This window comes from Panthera uncia (genome assembly GCF_023721935.1).
Source record: "Panthera uncia isolate 11264 chromosome A3 unlocalized genomic scaffold, Puncia_PCG_1.0 HiC_scaffold_11, whole genome shotgun sequence".
Classification (NCBI taxonomy): domain Eukaryota; kingdom Metazoa; phylum Chordata; class Mammalia; order Carnivora; family Felidae; genus Panthera; species Panthera uncia.
The window spans coordinates 49,501,944-49,511,421 of NW_026057578.1; the positions used below are offsets into that span (position 1 = coordinate 49,501,944).

General features: G+C 39.3%; 1 pseudogene; it reads left to right on the forward strand.

Moving 5' to 3' along the window:
* Nucleotides 1–4,355: 4,355 nt before the first annotated feature.
* LOC125935993 (high affinity copper uptake protein 1-like) lies at nt 4,356–5,310 on the forward strand (annotated as a pseudogene).
* Nucleotides 5,311–9,478: the final 4,168 nt, after the last annotated feature.

Below are 9,478 nucleotides of genomic sequence, written 5' to 3' on the forward strand. Positions count from 1 at the left end.
TCACCCAGGCACCCCTCATTTTTGCTTTTATTTCACTTGTCTCTGGAGACATGTCTAGTAAGATGTTTCTGTGACTGAAGTCAAAGAGGTTGCTGCCTCTTTCTCCTCTAGGATTTTGATGGTTTCCTGCTCTCACATTTAGGTCTTTCATCCATTTTGAATTTATTTCTGTGCCTGGTATAAGAAGTCATCCCGTTTTATTTTTCTGCATGCCACTGTCCAGTTTTCCCAGCACCATTTGCTGGAGAGACTTTTTTCCATTGGGTACTCTTTCCTGTTTTGTCAAAGATTAGTTGGCCATACACTTTGGGTCTACTTCTGGGTTCTCTATTCTGTTCCATTGATCTATGTGTCTGTTTTTGTGCCAATACCATACTGTCTTGATGATTACAGCTTTGTAGTACACCATGAAGTCTGAATTGTGATGCCTCCAGCTTTAGTTTTCTTTTTCAGGATTGCTTTGGCTTTTTAGGGTCTTTTCTGGTTACATAAAGATTTTATAATTGTTTTTTTCTAGCTCTGTGAAGAATGTTGGTGTTATTTTGATAGGGATTGCACTGAATGTGTAGATTACTTTGAGTAATAGAGACATTTTAACATTGTTCTCCCAACTCATGAACATGGGATGTTTTTCCATTTCATTGTGTCTTCTTCAATTTCTTTCATAAGCTTTCTATAGTTCTCAGCATACAGATCTTTTACCTCTTTGGTTATTTTTCCCCCCTAGGTTACTTATGGTTATGGTGCAATTGTAAAACGGATAGATTCCTTGATTTCTCTTTCTGCTGCTTCATTATTGGTGTATAGAAATGCAACCTATTTCAATACGTTGATTTTATATCCTGAAACTTTGATGAATTCATGTATCAGTTCTAAGCAGTTTTTTGGCAGAGTCTTTTGGTTTTGCCACGTAGAATATCATGACATCTGCAAAGAGTGAAAGTTTGACTTTTTCTTTGTCAGTTTGTATGCCTTTTATTTCTTTTTGTTGTCTGATTGCTGAGGCTAGGACAGTGGTGAGAGTGGACTTCTCTGTCGTGTTTGTGAACTTAGGGGAAAGCTCTTGGTTTTTCCCCATTGAGGGTGATATTAGCTTCAGGCCTTTCATACATGGCTTTTATGATGTTGAGGTATATCCCCACTTTCTTGAGGGTTTTTATCAAGAAAGGATGCTGTATTTTGTCAAATACTTTGTATGGTTCTTATCCTTTCTTTTGTTATCAATTATCAATCACATTGATTGATTTGTGAATAGTGAACCAGCCCTACATCCCAGGAATTAATCTCACTTGATCATGGCGAATAATTGTTTTAATGTACTGTTGAATTCAATTTGCTAATATCTTGAGAATTTTTGCACTTAGCTTCATCAGGGATATTGGCCTCTAATTTTCCTTTTTAGTGGGGTCTTTGCATGGTTTTGGAATCAAGGTAATGCTGACTTTAGAGAATAAGTTTGGAAGTTTTCCTTTTATTTCTATTTTTTGGAAGAAGGCGTCTATCCCAGAACTCTTATTTGTTGGGAGATTTTTGATAACTGACTTAGTTTCTTTGCTGGTTATGGGCCTGTTCATATTTTCTGTTTCTTTCTGTTTGAGTTTTGGTATTGTGTGAGTGTCTAGGAATTTGTCTATTTCTTCCAGATTGCCCAATTTATTGGCATATAATTGCTAATAATATTCTCTTATTATTGTTTCTATTTCTGCAGTGTTGGTTGTGGTCTCTCCTCTTTCATTCTTGATTTTATTTATTCGGGTCCTTTCCTTTTTCTTTTTGATCAATCTGATTAGGGGTTTATCAATTTTGTTCTTTGACAAAAAAACTGATTTCATTGATCTGTTCTACTTTTTTTAAATTTCACTATCATTGATTTCTGCTCTGGTCTTTATTATTTCCTATCTTCTGCTGGTTTTGTGCTTTCTTTGCTGTTCTTTTTCCAGCTCTTTTAGGTGTAAGATTAGGTTGTGTATTTGAGACCTATCTTTCTTTAGGAAGACTTGGATTGCTAGGTACTTCCCTCTTTTGACCACCTTTGCTGCATCCCAGAGGTTTTGGACTTTTGTGTTTTCATTTTCATTGGCTTCCATGTACTTTTTAATTTTCCTTTTTAATTTCTTGGTTAACCCATTCATTCTTTAGTAAGATGTTCTTTTTTTTTTTTTTAACATTTTTTATTTATTTTTGGGACAGAGAGAGACAGAGCATGAACGGGGGAGGGGCAGAGAGAGAGGGAGACACAGAATCGGAAACAGGCTCCAGGCTCCGAGCCATCAGCCCAGAGCCTGACGCGGGGCTCGAACTCACGGACCGCGAGATCGTGACCTGGCTGAAGTCGGACGCTTAACCGACTGCGCCACCCAGGCGCCCCAATAAGATGTTCTTTAATCTCCAAGTATTCATGGTCTTTACAAATTTTTTATTGTGGTTGATTTTGAGTTTTATAGTGGTCTGAAAATATGCAAGATGTGATCTCAATCTTTTTATACTTATTGAAGGCTGATTTGTGACCCAGTATGTGATCTACTCTGGAGAATGTTCCATGTGCAGTCAAGAAATATGTATATTCTGCTTTTTAGAATGAAATGTTCTAAATATATCTGTTAAATCCTTCTGGCCCAGTGTGTCATTCAAAGCCGTTGTTTCCTTGTTGATTTTCTGCTTATTGATATGTCCGTTGCTGTAAGGGGGATGTTGATGTCCCCTTCTCTTATGGTATTATTATCAAAGAGTTTCTTTATATCTATGATTAATTGATTTATATATTTGCTTGTTTTCCACATTTGTGCATAAATATTTATAATTGTTAGATATTCATAATTAAGGTGGATAGACCCCTTAATTATGATACAATGCCCTTCTTCATTTCTTGTTACAGTCTTTATTTTAAAATTATTTTGTCTGATATAAGTATGGCTACTCCAGATTTCTCTTGAAGACCATTAACATGTTCCATCCCTTTACTTTAAATCTACAAGTTTCTTTAGGTCTAAAATGTGTCTCTTGTAAGCAGCATTTATATGGGGCTTGTTTTGTTATCCATTCTGAGCCCTATGTTTTTTGATTGGATCACTTAGTCCGTTTACATTTAGAGTGAGTACTGAAAGATATGAATTTGGTTCCAGTGTGTTGCCTGTGGAGTTGGTATTTCTTGTGATGTTCCCTGGTCCTTTGTATTGTTTGTTGCTTTTGGGTTTTTTTGTTTGTTTGTTTTGTTTTGTCTTTTGTCCACTCAAAGAATGCCCCTTAAAATTTCTTGCAGGACCTGTTTAGTGGTCACGAACCCCTTAAGTTCTTGTTTGTCTGGGAAAATCTTTATCCCTCCCCTCTATTTTGAATGACACCCTTGCTGGATAAAGAATTCTTGGCTGCATATTTTTCTGAATATATCCTGCCACCACTTTCTGGACTGCCAAGTTTCTGTGGATAGGTCTGATGCTGATCTGTCTTCCCTTATAGGTTAAGGATGTTTTTCCCTTCCTGCTTTCATAATTTCCTTGTCTGTGTATTTTGTGAGTTTGACTATCATATGCCATGGTGATGTTTGGTTTTTGTTGAATCTATTTGGAATTCTCTGTGGCTTTTGGATTTCGATGTCTGTGTCCTTCCCCAAATTAGGAAAGTTTTCTGGTATGATTTGCTCACATCAACCTTCTGCCCCTTTTTCTCTCTCTTCATCTTCTGGACTCCTAGGATTTGGATGTGAATCCTTTTTAATAAGTCAGAGTGTTCTCTAGGTCTTGTATCATGTTCTTTTGCCTTTGTTTCCTTCTTTTTTTCTGCTTCATTATTCTCCATAATTTTATCTTCTCTAGTTGCTGATTCACCGCTCTGCTTTGTCCATCCTACCTAGCGTGGCATCCATTCAGGATTGCTTCTTAGTTATAGCATGTTTAATTTTGGCCTAACTAGATTGTATTTCTTTTATCTTGCACAATGGGATTCTCTGGTGTCTTCTATGCTTTTTTAACCCTAGCCAGTAGTCTCATTATATTGGTTCTAAATTCTAGTTCAGACATCTTACTTATCTGTGTTGATTAAGTCCCTGTCACTTCTTCCTATTCTTTCCTTGGGGTGAATTCCTTTATTTTGCCAGTTTGGAAGAGGAAAAAAATTAATAAAATAAAAAAGAAATTAAAGAAATTAAAAATTAAATTAAAAAATTAAAAATTAAAAAAAAGAAATTAAGAAATTAAAAACAAAACAAAAAATCAAATAAAAAAAGATAGATCCCATGTGTGTTTCTGTCTGCTTGCTGAAAGAAGCTTGATAGGTGTGGTGATGCGTTAAAGTTCTAAGAGGGAGGTGCTGGTGGCAGGACTGGATCTAGAAGAATCTTCTGCTGACCTTCAACTTTTCCTGGAAACGTGGACCATTCCCACCATAAGGGGACAAGCCATATGGCTGAACAACAGTACAACAGTGCCTTCTCACCACCACCACCTGACCACTTCAGCCCACTACTCTCATGGTGGGGGAATAGGCAACATGATGATGCCTATGACCTACTTTGGCTTTAAGAATGTGGAACTACTGTTTTCTGGTTGGTGGTCAATACAGCTTGAGAAATGGTGGGAGCTTTCTTGGCAGTGTTTTTACTAGCAATGTTCTATGAAGGACTCAAGATAGCCTGAGAAAGACTGCTGCATAAGTCACAAGTCAGCATCTGCTACAATTCCATGCCTGTACCAGGACCAAAAGGAGACATCCTTATGGGGACACACAGACTGTTGGGCAGCAGATGCTGAGCTTTCCTTGTCTCCTGCAAACAGTGCTGCATGTCATCCACGTGGTCATCAGCTACTTCCTCATGCTTATCTTCATGACCTACAATGGATACCTCTGCATTGCAGTAGCAGCAGGGGCTGGCACAGGATAACTTCTCTTCAGCTGGAAGAAGGCAATGGTGGTGGACATGATAGAGCATTGCCATTAATGTTAAACTCCATGGTGCAGCCTTATTGATTGCAGTGGGAAGTAGTTCAAGACTGAAAGACAGGATTCCTACTCCAATCTTCCCTTCTTGCTACTTATTTCCTTACACACACACGCGCGCACACAGACCTGCTCAATAGAAACTTAGCTTTTGGTCTCTGAGCTACGGTGATAACCTCCCTGTTTTTTTTTTTTTTTCCTAATGACTTGAGACTTCCTCAGACAAGATTCCCTCAGAACTCTCCTCCCTCATCATCATCTTAGATCCAAGTTATATGTTCTTGTCCAAGCCAAGTAGCTTTCTATTCAAGGACTTGATAACCTACTTCATTTTTTAGTCTCCTGTTTTTATTTTGTTAACAGATAATATGTGAATTTGGTGGGTTTCTCCTGGGTTGGTGATGGAAAGAGATTCACTTCAGCTAGGATTGATGGGAGCTGAGGGAAATTCTTACCCAAATAAACCCAGAACCCAAACTTAACATTTGAGAGTGACTTCCCGTCTTTGGATTTGATAAGTGTGAGATACATTGTGCCTTTCCCTTGGTGTGATGTGTTGCACCAAAATCTTTGCAGTGTGCAGAAGGGTGGTTTGAGACTAAATACAGAGCTGGAGCTCACCGAAGTGTGCATTATTAGGGGGCTGACTCATTAACTTGTGTTCTTACTTAACATTTTGATTAGAATGAACTTGTCCAACAACAACAACAAAAGAGATGACAACCAATTTGAGAAAATAGAAATAGATATTTAAAAATAAAACCATTGATATTCTTAAAAAAAGAAAGAAGATTGACAGAATAGAAAAAAGGGAAAAGAAAGAAGAAGAAAAAGTAAGAAAAAATTTAAAAATTTCTTTAATAAAATAGAATAAAGAAAATGAAGTAGAATAAAAAATTTAAAAAAAATAAAAAAATTATTCTCCTTCAAGGAAAAAAGAAAAGAAAGAAAAAATAAAACAATTTAAGCAAAAACAGAAGCAAAGAAAATGAACAAATAAGTGAATAAGCAAACAGAATGAAATTGGAATTAAGTTACCTCCAGTTTCCCAGAACTGAAACTATGAAGCTCTCTATATTCTGTACACTAAACGGGTGGAGTGACATGCTGTTCTTCTGGGGGATGTGCTTGGAGGGCACAGTTGGGCAGGGCTTGGTGTAACTAAGCCTCTATTCTCTACTAGGTGGTTCTGGTTAGCTTATTGGGGTGGAGCAGTGTTGGTAGCCTTGCTATTAAGCACCCCTCCTTTGTCTTGAGCCTCTATCTACTCCCTGCCTCTACCCTGTCTGTGTCCAATCTGTCCGCCTACCAGGCAGCACCTCCCTCCAGAGTTTTGTCTCAGATGGTGTTGTGTTTTAAAACCCCACACTTCAGAGACCCCTGGGGCTTGGACCTGAGACCACTCTCTGGGGGAAGGTCTTGCTGAGCAATGGCTGGGTGCCGGCTTGCCCTAGAAAACATTCGTGCAGTCATGTAGCAACAGATGATCATAGATTATGGCAAATCACAACACATAGCCTGTGCCAGGTTTTGAAGCACCCTTGTGTCTTTGTCCTAATACCAAGAGACATGGCTGCTCTCCAGGGTCCACTGGGACCTTTGCCTGCAAGGAGGCCATATGGCCTCTACCAAATGCACTTCAAGCAGGGGAACTGCTTCTCCCCGTGTGGCACACGGATCCCTCAGACCCTACTACCTTCACGTGGGGATTCACCCTACTTCCTCCCCACAACACTGCCAGGCACTGAGCTCTGAAACTTCAGATTCTGCGCTCCACTGTTTATGGAATCCTGGTGGTATTGAAATCTTCTTTCTCCCCATCAATGGTTTTGGGGAATGGATTTCTTGTTCAGTTCCCTGTGAGTGTTTTCACTCTTTCTCTTTCTCTCCAGGAACTTTCAGGGGGGCGTGCTTTCCTTGCACTATCCCAATGTGCTGCACTCTCCCACTTTCTCTTTCTCTTTCTGTCTTCTCTCATCAAAAATGACTCCCTACCCTCCAAGGCTTTTCTCTCCACCAGTTCACCTCTCTGCACTGCATACCTGCTGAGTTCTGTGGCTCAAGTTATGCAGATTTTTGTGCCAATCCTCAGATCAATTTCCTAGGTGTTCAAAATGGTTTGGTGCTGATCTAGCTGCGTTTCAGAGACGAGACAAGCTCAGGGTCTCCATGATGCTCTGCCATCTTAACTCCTCCCCTCCCTCCCCTCACTTTCAATCTGCAAGTGTCTTTAGGTTTAAAATGAGTCTCTTGTAGGCAACATATAGATAAATATTATGTTTTGAAATCCATTTTGATACCCTTTGTCTTTTGATTGGAGCATTCAGTCCATTGACATTCAGAGTTATTATTGAAAGATATGGATTTAGTGCCATTGTGTTATCTGTAGAGTTGGTATTTCTGGTGATATTCTCTGGTCCTTTGTAGTCCTATTGATTTAGTCTTTTTTCTTCTCCACTCAGAGAGTCCCCCTTAAAATTTCTTGCAGGGCTGGTTTGGTGGTTCCAAACTCCTTTAGATTTTGTTAGTCTGGGAAAGTGTTTATCTCTTCTATTCTGAATGACAGCCTTGCTGGATAAAGGATTCTTAACTACATATTTTTCCTATTCAGCACATTTAATAGTTTCTGCCACTCCCTTCTCATCTGCCAGGTTTCAATGGACAAGTCTGCTACTAACCTTATGTGTCTGCCCTTGTAGATTAAGGACATTTTGTCCCTAGCTGCTTTCAGAATTCTCTCTTTATCTTTCTATTTTGCAAGTTTCATTATGATATGTCATGGTGTTGACCTGTTTTTATTGATTTTGAAGGGAGTTTTCTGTGCCTTTTGGATTTGGATGCCTGTTTCCTTCCCCAGATTAGGGAAGTTCTCAGACATAATTTGTTCAAATAACATTCTGCCCCCTTTGCTCACTCTTCTTATTCTTGTTTTGCTTTTTCAGTTCTCACTGTCACTATTCCCAGTTTATTTTGCATCTCAGTTGCATCTCATAGCATTTTAAAATTCAGCCTGACTAGTTCTTAGGTCTTGGATCTCTGCAGCAAGGGTTTCTCTGGTGTCTCCTATGCTTTTATCAAGCCAGCTAGTAGTAGTTTTATGACTGTTATTCTAAATTCTTGTTCAGATATATTGCTTATATCTGTTTTGAGCAAGTCCCTGGCTGTGATTTCTTCCTGACCTTTCTTTTGAGAAGAATTCCCCCATTTTGTCATTTTGGCTAAGTTTCTGTCTTTTGGGTGTTTTAATTTTTAAAAAATATTTATTTATTTTTGAGAGATTGAGCGTGAACAGGGGGAGGGGCAGAGAGAGAGAGGGAGACACAGAATCCGAAGCCGGCTCCAGGCTCTGAGCTGTCAGCACAGAGCCCCTTGGAGTTATTTTTAGAGAGTGTATTGTAAGCCCTGGGAAAGTGAGTGGGGCAATTGCTGAAATGTCAGGGATGTTCTGGTCTCAAAGCTGTCAAACATGATAGCATTATGAGAACAGAGCTCCATGATCCCCCAGAAGCCAGTTAGGGACCCATTGTAATTGTCTGGAAGTGCACTTCTTTTCTGAATGCTTTCACATAAACACCAGATGTGTGTTTGGTTTATGTCTGGAGATTCTTTGTGTTTTCCTCCAATACTTTGACATTCTTTGATGTTTATACCTGGCAAATATGAAATGAAGACTATGTACATTTTGCTGCTGCTGCTGCTGTTTTTGCTGGCAGAGGCAACCCTGCACATCTGCTCAGTCTAAGTGTCTGAGAACTTTTTCTTCATTGTGTGGCTACAGAGCCTGACACAGGGCTCGAATCCATGAGCTGCAAGATCATGACATGAGCTGAAGTTGGATGCTTAACCGACTGAGCCACCCAGATGCCTGTCTTTTGAGTGTTTTAAGAGCTTGTTATGTTTCCTGCACCTGAGGGTACTACTACATTAAGAAGGGGTCATACACTGTCCAGGGCTTGGCACTCCAGGAAGTGTTTCTGCTGTATGTTGTGTGCACTCTGCTGTTGTGTTTTGGCTTATCTCCCCTATTGGTCAGTCCTCTGCAGAGCTCCTCTTTGCTGCAGTGGTGGAGTATTTGGACCTTTAACTAAGAGTACTTTGATTTGTTGAAGTAACCATGGAGAAAAAGGGGAGAGGAAACCTGACCCCCAGAAAAGAGAAAGGGAAAGGGAACAAAAACAAAAACAAAACAGAGAATAAAAAAAACTGTAAGAGTGAATCTGCAGAAAAAGAAAGGGGAAAAAGCAGAATAAAAGAAGAAAGAAAGAAAAAGAAAAGAATAAAAAATCCTGATCAAAAAAAAAAAAAAAAAGGAGAGAGAGAAAAGGAAACGAAAAATAATGCAAGATACTATGAGTCTGATTCCAAAATAAAAAAGAGAAGGAGGAAAAAAAAGAAAAAAAAGTTATGTGTTGGTGCCTAGGAGATCCTGGTTGTGCTGGTCTGGAGCAGAGGCCAGCTATATTGGCTCAGAGTCACTCTTGCCCCAATAAACAAGCCACTGCCAGGCAGGGTTTGGTGTGAAAGGGTCCTGCCTCGATAGAGGGCT